We start from the raw sequence: 13,907 nt of genomic DNA on the forward strand, positions 1-13,907 counted from the left end.
CGTCTGTGGCGATATGTACCTATAGTCACGCTCTATGTGTCCGGCGCACCCCAAGGGGGTCCAAACTATATTGAGGGCTAGCATTCGGCAGGTGGATGTCTACGGCATCGTTCGTCAAGATGCTTGACGCGTCAGCCTAAGACGCCGTGAGCCCGGCATGTGGCCGCCGACTTCAAGCCATCTTGCTTTCACGTTTCGACTAATCGCCGCAGGGCCGTCAGTGGTAGGCCATTATAGAAAGAACGAACCTAAGCTCGCGTGATCGCCCACGTACATTTGGACGTAGCCGCGACTGTAGCCGGGAGGCTGTCACGAGATACAAGCGGCCGATATAGCGACGTGTTCCATCGCGTAAATTCCCGAAAGATGGCAACTGAGGCTTGTATATGTAGGGGCCGCCTGTGGCAGGCTTGCACCAGTCGCCTTGGGCTCCGCCGCGCTACCGTTCCTAATATAGAAAGGACGAACCTAAGCTAGCGGTATCGCCCACGTACACGTGGACGTACCCGCGAGAGATACCGGAAGGCTGTCACGAGATACATGCGGTCGATACAACGACAACTGCGGCTAGTATAGGTAGGGGTCGCAAGCGGTACAGTTGCGCCAGGCCTGCGACAGTCGCCTGGAGCACCGCCGCGTTACCGTGCCCGATCTAGTAAAACCGAATCGAAGCTCGCAGTGTCACAAACGTAGCCGCGACAGACCGTCGCACCCCAAGGGTGTCCAAACTATATTGAGTGCTAGCAGTCAGCAGGTGGATGTCTTCGGCATCGTTCGTCAAGCTGCTTGAGACGTCAGCTTAAGACGCCGTCATCCCGTCGGGTGACCTCCGCCTTCACGCCATCTTGCTTTCACCTTTCGAGTACGCGCCGCGGAAGGCCTGCACCGGTCGCCCGTTGTTCCGCCGCGTTACCGTGCCCAATATCGAAGGGACGAACCTAAGCTAGCGGTATCACCCACGTACGCGAGGACGTAGCCGTATAAATGTATGTAAGTAGTTAGGTATCTTGATATGCATGTTTACATGTATACGTACATACATTCATACACACATACGTACATACGGACACGCACACATATGCATACCTACATACATTCATACACATATACGTACATACGGACATGCACATATATACATAGACTCATACATACTTACGTACCTGCATACATACATATATAATTGCATATGTGAATACATAAACATGCATACAGAGATGTATATACATATATACATGCATATCAACATACATACATGAATACGTGCATACATACATCTATATTTAGATACATACGTAAATGCACACATAGATATATACATAAATATATACATACAAACATACGTTCATACATACATGCATATATGCATGCATACATACATGCGTATGTATATATATATACCTGTCGATGCGTGTATGATAGGTATAAATATATATGCATGTATAAATATATGTATCTATGTATTCACTTACGTATGTATGTAAATATATATGTTTGTATGTATGCATGTATGTAGGTAGGTATGCCTGTATGTTGATACGTATGTATGTATGTATATATAAATATGTATATTCACCTACTGCATATGTGTATGCATGTATGTATGCATGTATGCATGTACGTATCTATGTACGTATTTATTTGTGTCTGTATGTACATATGCATGCCTGTATGAATTTATGTGTGTATGCATACAAGTATGTTGTATGCATACACACATAAATTCATTGTGTCTGCATGCATGTACGCATCCATGCATGTAGGTATGCATGTATGCATGTCTGTATTAATTTATGAATGTATTTTTGCTGGTATGCATTTTTGTATATAGGTATCTATCTAAAACTGTAAAATGTGTATATATGTATGCATGTGTGTATATATGTATATTTGTATGCATGTATGTATGTATTTAGGTATACATGTATGTATGTATGTAAATAGTTATACATGTATGTATCTATGTATAAATCTATGTATGCGTATATATATGTATCTATATATGAATACGTATGTAGTTATGTTGATATGTATGTATAGGTAGGTTTGCATGTATATATGCAGATATGTATGTACGTATGCAATTATGTGTATATATATATGTATGCATGTATGTATCCATATATGTTTGTATGTATGCATATATGTATGCATACATGTATATATTATATATTGCATCTACGTAAGTATGCATATATACATGCATACTTACGTAGACGCATACCTACATACGTACATACATATATATATATATATATATATATATATATATATATATATATATATATATATATATATATATATATACATAAATACATATACATACTTACATATACATACTTACATGCATTCATACATATGTGCATATATACATACATACATATATGCATAAATGCATATATATATTTATACATACATTCATGGACTAGCAGAATTGCCCGGCGTTGCTCGGGGCTGAATTGCTTGAAAGTACTGTTAATGATTGCACTGAATTATGATGATTATTCAGGCAAATATTGATATAAGTTTACGCTGGGAGATAAGGACTTAACGATCAACCGTGTGCCATTGCATTGTTTTGGGGGAACCAAATTTCTGATGAGCATTATAGGGGCACCAACTTTAAGTTTGAGAATGTGTGGTGTTAGTCCGGGGTGCTCAAAGGAATTGAGTACCTCTATTGGATAGTTGATGACGTCCTGTGGGTCAGGAGTTGTATTGATAGACTGATATACATAGACTTCCCCAGGAATGAGTTTTAGCATTTCATCATTAATATGGTGAACATTTTTATTCCTCGGGGCCAGTATAGCCTTTTGGCCAATCCAATCCATATTCTGATAATTAGCTTGTAGATCTTGGAACACTGCATCTCTGAGATCAGAAGGCGTCTTAACAATGGTACAAATGGAATCGATGGCAATATTACCATTTTCATCCCCTGGTATTTTGCCATCGCCAAGTGCAAGGTGGGTGTGAGGAAATGCTGCTGATGTCGCATATGAGCACGCATATTGGTGTGAAGTTTGAGAGTTACTTCCCTTTATTAAAAAAATATGCATTAAAATGGGAGAAAATGATAGTAAATTATTTGTAAAATCGTAGACTCATCGTAGACGCGCGCTAATACCCAGAAGGGCTCGATATGAATCACGACTATAAGATACTCGGTTTTGGTTAAACTGCATCGCAAAATGTGGGAGTAGTTAGGAATCTAAATCGGAGTAGACAGACACACAACCTTTCTTTTATATATAAAGATTTTCGTCCGACCTAAAAAACTTTGTGCGGAGTGAATGGTTACCTCTTTGGAAATATATACACACACATTATACATACATGTATAGATGAATATATACATACATGTATAGATGAATATATAAATACATTTAAATATCTATATACACTTTTGGGCGATCTTTCTGCTACTTGGATATACTTTAGATCTTATATTCGTCCAATTCGTCCTAAATAACTTTGTATGGAGTGAATGGTTACCTCTATGGAAATATATACACACACATTATACATACATGTGTGTGTCTATATACACTTTTGGGCGTCTGCTACTTAGAGATAACTTTGGATGTTAGGTGATCTAGCAAAAAGGATGACCAGTTTGACTTGCTCATCCCTGTCACACACTCACACACACGCACACACACACACACAGACACACACGCACCCTCACACACACACAGACGCACACACACACACACACACTCACACACACGCACACACACACACACACACACACACACACACACACACGTTAGCTTACAATTTTATTTATATATTTGCGTGTCTGAATTTTTTCTGAAATGGGGGTGAAATTGAAAGAAATTTTGTATGCCATGACCGAATGGAAGTACTTTGAAAAATCATAGGTAAACTCTAATTGAAGAAATTGTGTTTTTAGTAAATCGTTATGTATTTATTTGTTTCTGTTTGCTGTGTTGTCTTTTTTTTTGAGGTACACTTCTCTCGTTTTATATAAATACTTTCATTTTAATCGTTGCACACTTGCAAAGAGAAAGGATGAGAAATTAGGGTGATAGCATCAGTGAAGCAGTTCGCTCCGTTTGTGTGTGTGTGCGTGTGCGTGTGCTGTAGCCCACACTAAGAAAAGCACTTGACTTACACACCACAATGTGAGTTTTCTCTAAATTTTGCTTAATTGGGGTTGAAATTTGAAAAACCGGACCTGGCACGACCCGATGCATTCTACTCTTAAAAATGCTAGGTAAATTGTAATTGAAGAAATCATATATTGTAGATTTCTATAAGAGACAAAGGGAGGCAGATAAAATCTGCCTTTTATAATAAGAGCTACATAAGTACATGCATGCATACATGCATACCTACATGCATGGATGCGTACATGCATGCCGACATACATGTACTTACATACATACATGCATATCTACATACATACAAACATACATGTATGCATACATGTCTACGTATATACATACATATATGCATACATACATACTCGGATAACTACATACATGTATAATTGCATATGTGAATATGTATGTATGTATGCATACAAACATACATGCATATATACATTACACAGATATGTATAAACCTGCATAACAAAATACATGCATGCATATATACATACGTATATGCATACATACACGTATAACTACATACATGTATAATTGCATATATGAATATGTATCTATGTATACATACATACATACATACATACAAGTATATATAAATTCATAAATACCTACATACCTATAGAAATACAAACATATATACATACATACTATATATACATGCAGATGTGAATACAAGCAAACATGCATAAATATGTATATATATACATACATTCATAAATACATACATTCCTTCATACATACATGCGTATCAACATACATACATACCTACATACATGCATACATACATACAAATATATATCTACATACATCCGTATGTAAATGAATGCAGAGACACATACATATATTTATACATGCATAAATATATTCTTACATACATGCATACATCTATGCTTACATACATCCATACATACATAGGTACATATATACATGCGCACATGAATGTATGCATGCATGTATGTATGTATGCATGTATGTAGGAATGTATGCATGCTTGCATGCATAACTGCAGGTAATTATGATGTATCTCTCTATATATAAACGGCAGTTTGTCTGTCTGTATGTCTGTGTGTCTGTTAGGTTGTACCCTCACCCTGACCACGGCTTTCAACCGATTCCGATGAAACTTGACACACACATAGCCCAATGTCATAATTCAAAACTAACGCAGCGAAAATTTTGAAAAGTTCCCCCAGTTCTGAAAAGAATCGATAAATTCGACTTGGGGTCGAGAATCTAAGCTTTTTATATGCAACACATTTTCTGTTGTAGTTTTCGAAACTTGCAATCGATTTTCACCAAACTCATGGTGAAGCTTAATGTTACCCTAAGAAACTTAGTTCTGACGTTAGTTTTCCATGCAATACCTTACCATCAGAAAAAATCGATAAAATCATGCCATTTTGGGAAATCGCGTTCAAATTCAAGATGACATATTTTCGACAATATCTTTCACAAATTGGCAGGAATTTCTTTTTAAATTCACAGCGAGCATCATGTCTGCTCCAAGGAGCTATATGGCCCTTTTTATTCCAATATGATACTTTATTACTGGAAAAAATCGGTTAATTAAATCATATGTGGCACACATAGCAAACCGATTTGTGTATTAAACACAAACCACAGACTGTCTAGGGGACGCAACTCGACCTTTTTAACTCTCGGAACACGTGGGGTAAGTATCCCAAAATGTATAAAAATGTACAAAAACGGCAAAAAAGCGGGCAGCAATGTGAGTGACAACAACGAAAAAGTCAAAACTGAAAAAACGAATGGAAAAGGTTTTTTGGTGCACACGACAAAAGCGGTTTATAATAAACCAAGTGTTTGCAAGTAGCGTCCGAGGACCCTTAGGGTACGTCAAAAATTTAAGGTAAAACGTTTGGGGTGGTAGTTATAAAGAAAGTTTAAACAAAAAAAGTATTCGAATAACTTGCGGCTGCAGCAGCTATTAGCAGAAGTGGCGGTGTTGGGGGTAAAGTCTCGAATGTAATTTCTTCCTGGTAGCAATTGGTTGGGTTGAATTATCGATAGCTGTTTGATAGTTATTTGGGAGTGAAGAGAAGACATTGCAACCTATACATGCGCCTTCATTCCCTAGAGGGAAAGGACTAGATTGGGATTAGTCGTTGCCTACTAGGAGCTCTTACATACCCGGGCAACGCCGGGCTATGCTGCTAGTACAAGCATATTTGCAATATTTTGCCTATTTGCAATATTTTGTCACATTTTGATTTCTGAAAACTTTTATTTACCGAAAAATTACGTAACAAATGTCTACAAAGTTCACTGAAAATACGTTCATAGTTGCACACCTGCATACATACATTCATACATACATTCATACATACATGCATACATACATACATTCATACATACATTCATACATGCATACCTACATACATACATACATACATACATATATACATACTTATATACATATGTATACATACATGCATACATGCATACCTACATGCATGCAGACACAATGTGTTTATGTGTGTATGTATACAACATACTTGTATGCATACACACATAAATTCATACAGGCATGCATATATACATACAGACACAAATAAATACGTACATAGATACGTGCATGGAAACATACATGCATACATAAATGCATACATACAAATAATTATACTTAATGTATACATGCATGCAAACATTCATATATACCTGCATACATACATGCATACAAACATACATTTGTATACATACATGCATACAAATATGCAGATGTGAATATACCTATGTATATACATACATACATTCCTACATACATACATACGTATCAACATACAGACATACCTACCTACATACATGCATACATGACCTTACATACATACGTAAGTGAATACATAGATACATATATTTATACATGCATACATATATTCATACATGCATATATGCATAGATAGGTATATATATATATATATATATATATATATATATATATATATATATATATATATATATATATATATATACATACATACGCATGTATGTATGCATGCATATATGCATGTATGTATAAACGTATGTTTGTATGTATATATTTATGTATATATCTATGTGTATGTATCAAAATATAAATGTATGTATGCACGTATGCATGTATGTAAGTAGTTAGGTATGTATGTATGTTGATATGCATGTATGTATATAGGAATGTATATATCTCTGTATGCATGTTTATGTATTCACATATGCAATTATATATGTATGTATACAGGTACGTATGTATGTATGAGTCTATGTATATATGTGTGCATGTCCGTATGTACGTATGAATGTATGTAGGTATGCATATGTGTGCATGTCCGTACGTACGTATGTATGAATGTATGTAGGCATGCATGTAAACATGTAAATACATGTTTACATGCATACCTACATACATTCATACACACATACGTACATACGGACATGCACACATAAATACATAGACTCATACATACTTACGTACCTGCATACATACATGCATATCAAGATACCTAACTACTTACATACATGAATACGTGCATACATGCATACATACATCTATATTTAGATACATACGTAAATGCACACGTATCTACATACATATCTACATGCAAACATACGTTCATACATACATGCATACAATCATGCCATTTGCATGCATACATACATGCGTATATATATATATATATATATATATATATATATATATATATATATATATATATATATACCTATCTATGCATGTATGCATATATAAATATATGTATCTATGTATTTACTTACGTATGTATGTCTATATATATACGTTTATATATTTGTTGCGCAAGAATTTTTATGTGAAGTCGTGTGTTGAAACAGATATTGTTATATTTCGGAATGGTCATTTTGCCGGTTTAGCCAATAAAAACACACGCACTATATATTTGGTGTTACTTTGCTTCAGTGTTATTTATTTTTTACATTAATCTTAATCTTATTTCGGCCAGAGTTCTTTCGTCACACTCCTGTGACCGCATCAGTGGTCCTTTGTTTTCTTCTTTCTCATTTGTGTCTCTCCTTACTAACCGTCAGCCATTTTGTATTTCTATTGTATGTCTTCACTTGCGCCTGCTTATATCTCTATGTGTGTCTATGTTTATTTAGTGTGTGTGTGGGAGGGATGCCTGTAATATCTGTATCTTCTGTTTATATACGTTCATAAATTTGTTTTTGTTATTGTTTATTCTTATTTCGTTCACGTGTTTACATCCACTTATTATTATTATTACATATGCTTGTATGTATGTATGTATGTATGTATGTATGTATAACAACAATACTAGTAATAATAAGAAATCGAAAAAAAATATATATATAGTAATTTATTTCTATTTGTTTATTTATCTTATGTTTTCGGGATCCTCTACATCATATGTTGTGGTGTGTGCTAGTGTTAGTGTTCCATTCTAGTTTTCTATTCAGGTTAGGTTTATTTTCTATTATGTGTGTAACTTCTGTAAATTGTTTGATTGTTGCATCTGTTCTATGTGTGGACAATATTTTAATTTCTATGTTGTTGATTGATCCCCCGTGTTCCTGTTCGGCGTGTTGGTACAGAATCGATGAGCTTTTACCTTCCTTGTGTTGTCTCCAATGTCCATTTACCCGCTCTCCTATGCTTCTTGCCGTTTCCCCTACGTATGTCGTTGTCGTGTTACTGCATCGTCCCTCTATACATTTTATACTATATACTACATTTCTGGCTTTACAGTTTGTTTGTGGGCTAAATCTACATACAGTACAGTACTTATCCGTACAGGGGGTCCTACTAAAAGGATAGGTTCTACTAATTATAGATGTGATAGGGTTGCCTGGCTTAAACAACCTTAATCCGTTTGTCTAGGGTCCGTCTAAAGCGGTACGGCAGTTCACCTCCAGGGGTGGTGTCAACGAACATGATACTCTGGTATTTATGGCTATCATACCAAGAGTTGGCCTTCCCTATAGTGTTCCATGACTTGTTCCTATAGAGTGGGCAAATCTCATTCCTATCATTACATAATACATTATCAAATTTCTTCATGGCTCTTTTCTTTATGGCTGTAACCTGAGAACTGCATGCGGTGAATGAAATATTGTATGTGTCTCTTTAACTCTGTAGGCTCGCACATGCGTGACACATTTCTCATTATTCTGACGAGGTCTGCCATCAAAATATTGAATTTGGCATTGTCCGCAATGGCTGAGTTCCGGTGGATCAAGTATTTTGAGGCCATAGGTTTGGCATAGTATGAATAAAGGATTTGGGTTTTATTATTCACAATTTCTAGCCAGAGTTCAGTGTCTAGTACTGGTAGTCTATGGTTGGGGTGTTTAGTGGAGTAGTCTATTGTGACCTTAATACTCTGGTGGATGGAGTTAGCTATTTGCTGGATGCTCTACATAGTATTAGTTTCTATTACTATATCAACAGTACTCTCTTGTGGGGGTGCTTTTACCACTATGTTGATATCATCAACATAGCGAGAGTACGTTTAGGAGTATGGAGTTCTGTGTTAGGCGTTCTTTAAGCCTTCTGTCCCACCATACCATGAAAAGGTTGGCCACATCACCAGCGATACTAACGCCGATGGCTGCCCCCTCGTCCTGGGCATATATTTTATTGTTAAACTTAAACGTGTGGCCTTTTAGGGTAACTCTTATACTAGCTCCTAGTGCATGTGCGATCATTTTCTTTACCTGATGGACATTTGCGGGACTCCGTATGGCTCTGGTTCATCTGCGCCATCTTTCTATATGTGTTTTCCTAGCCATAGAAGTAATTGTGGGTGGTCTACCTCTTAAACATCTACTGGGGCAGAAACTCCTAAGATTATGTTTATCTAGGTATTCATTGTCACATGTCAGTCTAAGTAGGAGGCCCAGTTCCTCTGTGTTGACATTATGGAACTCCACCTGGCTCTCATTGATCATCTCCACGCACTTCTCCACCGCAAAATCTACGTCGATCAATGGGTATAGGGATACCACATCCATGCTACCCACCATACATCCTGTCAGGTCACAAGTGTTGTTACAGTCATTGATCCTGCTGAGGAGATCTTCTGTGCTGTCACAAAAATCAGGTGACATCCGGATTATAGGGCGTATGATAATTGAGAGGAAGTAGGAGATTCTGTAATTGCTAGCGATATTCGCTCCACAGACTGGTCTTACTGGTGGTCCTGCTATAGGGTCAGTGGTTACTTTATGGTCCTTGTGAAGTCCATACAGTGCCGGGATATCATTGTTCCAGGCTTGGAAATTATTTGCTGTACGTTTCTGGGGTCCCAGAACAATTGTCCACATCATCATGTGGGCGTTGAGGACCTTTTCTCTCTTCTCATGCACCTGTAAAGTTGTTATATTTGTATTGCCTGGATGTAGTTCGGTAAGCTGTCTATTGACATCTTGCCGGACTTATCTGTGGGAAGGCATACCACCTCTCCCTTCCTCGTGCGCTGAATGAGCTTACGTAGGCCACATGCAAGGTTTAATCCCGAGTTGTTGGGCCTCTGTCTTATTCTCTTAGTGTATAATCCTAAAATCTGTCTAAGTTAAATCTGTAAAGTCAGAAATGTAGTCTATAGTATAAGAGAGACGATGCAGTAACAAGACAACGACATACGTAGGGGAAACGGCAAGAAGCATAGGAGAGCGGGTAAATGGACATTGGAGACAACTCAAGGAAGGTAAAAGCTCATCGACTCAGTACCAACAAGCCGAACAGGAACACAGGGGATCAATCATCAACATTAAAATATTGCCCACACATAGAACAGATGCAACAATCAGACAAATTACAGAAGTTACACACATAATAGAAAATAAACCTAGCCTGAATAGAAAACTAGAATGGAACACACCACAACATATGACGGTAGAGGATCCCGAAAACATAATAAATACACAGATAAATAAACAAATAGAAATAAATTACTATATATATATATTTTCGATTTCTTAAAGAATAAACGAAAACAACAACAACAAAAACAAATTACATGAACGTATATAAACAGAAGATACAAATATTACAGGCATCCCCCACACACACACACTAAATAAACATAGACACACAGAGATATAAGCAGGCGCAAGTGAAGACATACAATAGAAATACAAAATGGCTGACGGTTAGTAAGGAGAGACACAAATGAGAAAGAAGAAAACAAAGGACCACTGATGCGGTCACAGGAGTGTGACGAAAGAACTCTGGCCGAAATAAGATTAAGATTAATGTAAAAAATAAATAACACTGAAGCAAAGTAACACCAAATATATAGTGCGTGTGTCTTTATTGGCTTAACTGGCAAAATGACTATTCTGAAATCTAACAATATCTGTTTCAACACACGACTTCACATAAAAAATCTTGCACAACAAATATATAAACGTATATATATTTATATATATATACATATATAGAAATATTAAAGTTTCTCTAAAGGAAATTACGGCAGCGTTATCGCCAAGCTAATATGGTAGTCTATAAATAAAAGACTAAAGCTGCCGCTGATTAGCTCCAATATGTATTGAATCTGAGAACAAAATTGCACTTTTAAACAAATTTGAATTTGCCATTTTGTCCACTTTTTCATGCTGAAATGCAACATTTGGTCACATTTTGTGATTTGAGTGGGTAAAAATAATCTTGCTATGAATCAATTTACATTTACTCGGAGGTTGTTAGTATAAAAAATGCTTCTGAGAAATATTGTAACAATTATGTAAAAAAGTACACTTAAAAACAACAAATTTGAATTCGCAAGTTTGTTTAATTTTTGAAGCTTTTCAGCAAATTTTGACACGTTTTTCATTAAAATGTACACTAAAAGACACTTTTATTAATTGTTATTAGTATCAATATGTTACCAAAAATATCTTTTCAATATTTTACCAAAAAATAGTATGAAATATTTGCATGCAGTCATACACACATGTTTGCATTCTTATACATATATTTACACACATGCCTACATACATACACTCATATGTATATATATATAATTACATGCATACATACTTACATTCTTACATGTATACATGCTTTCTTACAAAGATGCATATGTCCATACATTCACACCTACCTTCATACTTATATATACATGACTACATACGGAATCCATTTGTAGGAAAAATGACTTGCAACAAATGTACACTAAATGTACAATTTTCTTCACTCTTTTATGCTTATTTTGACACATTTTTTTTGACACATGTACATATATACGTACATACACACATACATGCATATATACATACACACATGCATTTATACTTACATGCATACCTATATTCATACATACCTCTATAAATACATAGTTACATATATACATATATAAATACTTTCATACATACATACATTCCTACATTCATAGATACATACTTGCATATATAAATACATACATGCATACACACATTTATTCATACGTATATACATACATGCATACATACATTCATACATATATAGATACATTCGTATATGCATTCTTACATACATATAAACACTCATACATATATACATACATGCATACATACAAACCATTATACCTACATACATGCATACATACATATATACATTCATGCATGCATATATATGCATACATTTATAGATACATGCATACATGTATTCATACATATATACATAAATGCATGCATAAAATCATACATGCATACATTCATGAATTCATGCACTGTCTGGAACAGCTTGTGTGCAACACAATTTCCCTCTTTGTTTCCAAAAACTACTGGCGTCAGGAACAAGAAAGCAACCTTAGAAAATATGACACTTTATTTCGTTATTACATAAAGAAGGCACGTTGTTAACCAGAGCCGGTCAATTCTCAAGCGTCTGGGACAGGAGCATATGCTGATAACACGTGAAACACGTTTTCTCTCTTCAATAGCCGTGTCTCAAGTCCCCGACGCAAACAACCCCGCACAGGCACACTGTAGAATGACGTGTATGCATACATACATACCTGCATGCATACATACATATATACATGCATACATTCATATATGCATACATATATACCTATATCCATACATACATATATGCATGCAATCTTCAATTTATGCATACATACATACAAACATGCATAAATACAGATATGCATACATACATATATACATACATGCATGCATGGATGCAGACATGCATGCACGCGTACATACATACATACAAACATACATGCATACCTACATACATACATACATACACACATATATTCATATGTACATAACTACATACATAGATGCATGGCTACCTACATACGTACAACATACATACATTCAAACATATCTACATGCATTGTTACATACATACATGGATTTATGCATACATGCATACATTCATGCATACACACATACATACATACATATATGCATACATACATTATATGCATACATACATTGATACATGCATATGTATATACATATATCCATACATACATACATGCATGCATACACGTATACATACTTACATAAATACTTAGATATATACATACATACATACATACATAGATTCATGTCTGCATACATACATTCATCAATCCATATACACATACATACATACCCATGCATGCATGCATCCATATTGAGTTATTAGTATTGGTGGAAGGACTTGCTTATAAACAGCAGGAGTTTAGACAAATTATGTAATGATGTTACAAAAAATGTAAACAATCTCCTAGATTTTTGTGAGATGTCACCACAGATCAGTCTAAACATGAGTTGTTCTTGAGTGTATTAGAAGAGACCAGTGTG

Source organism: Octopus sinensis, linkage group LG2 (genome assembly GCF_006345805.1).
Source record: "Octopus sinensis linkage group LG2, ASM634580v1, whole genome shotgun sequence".
NCBI lineage: Eukaryota > Metazoa > Mollusca > Cephalopoda > Octopoda > Octopodidae > Octopus > Octopus sinensis.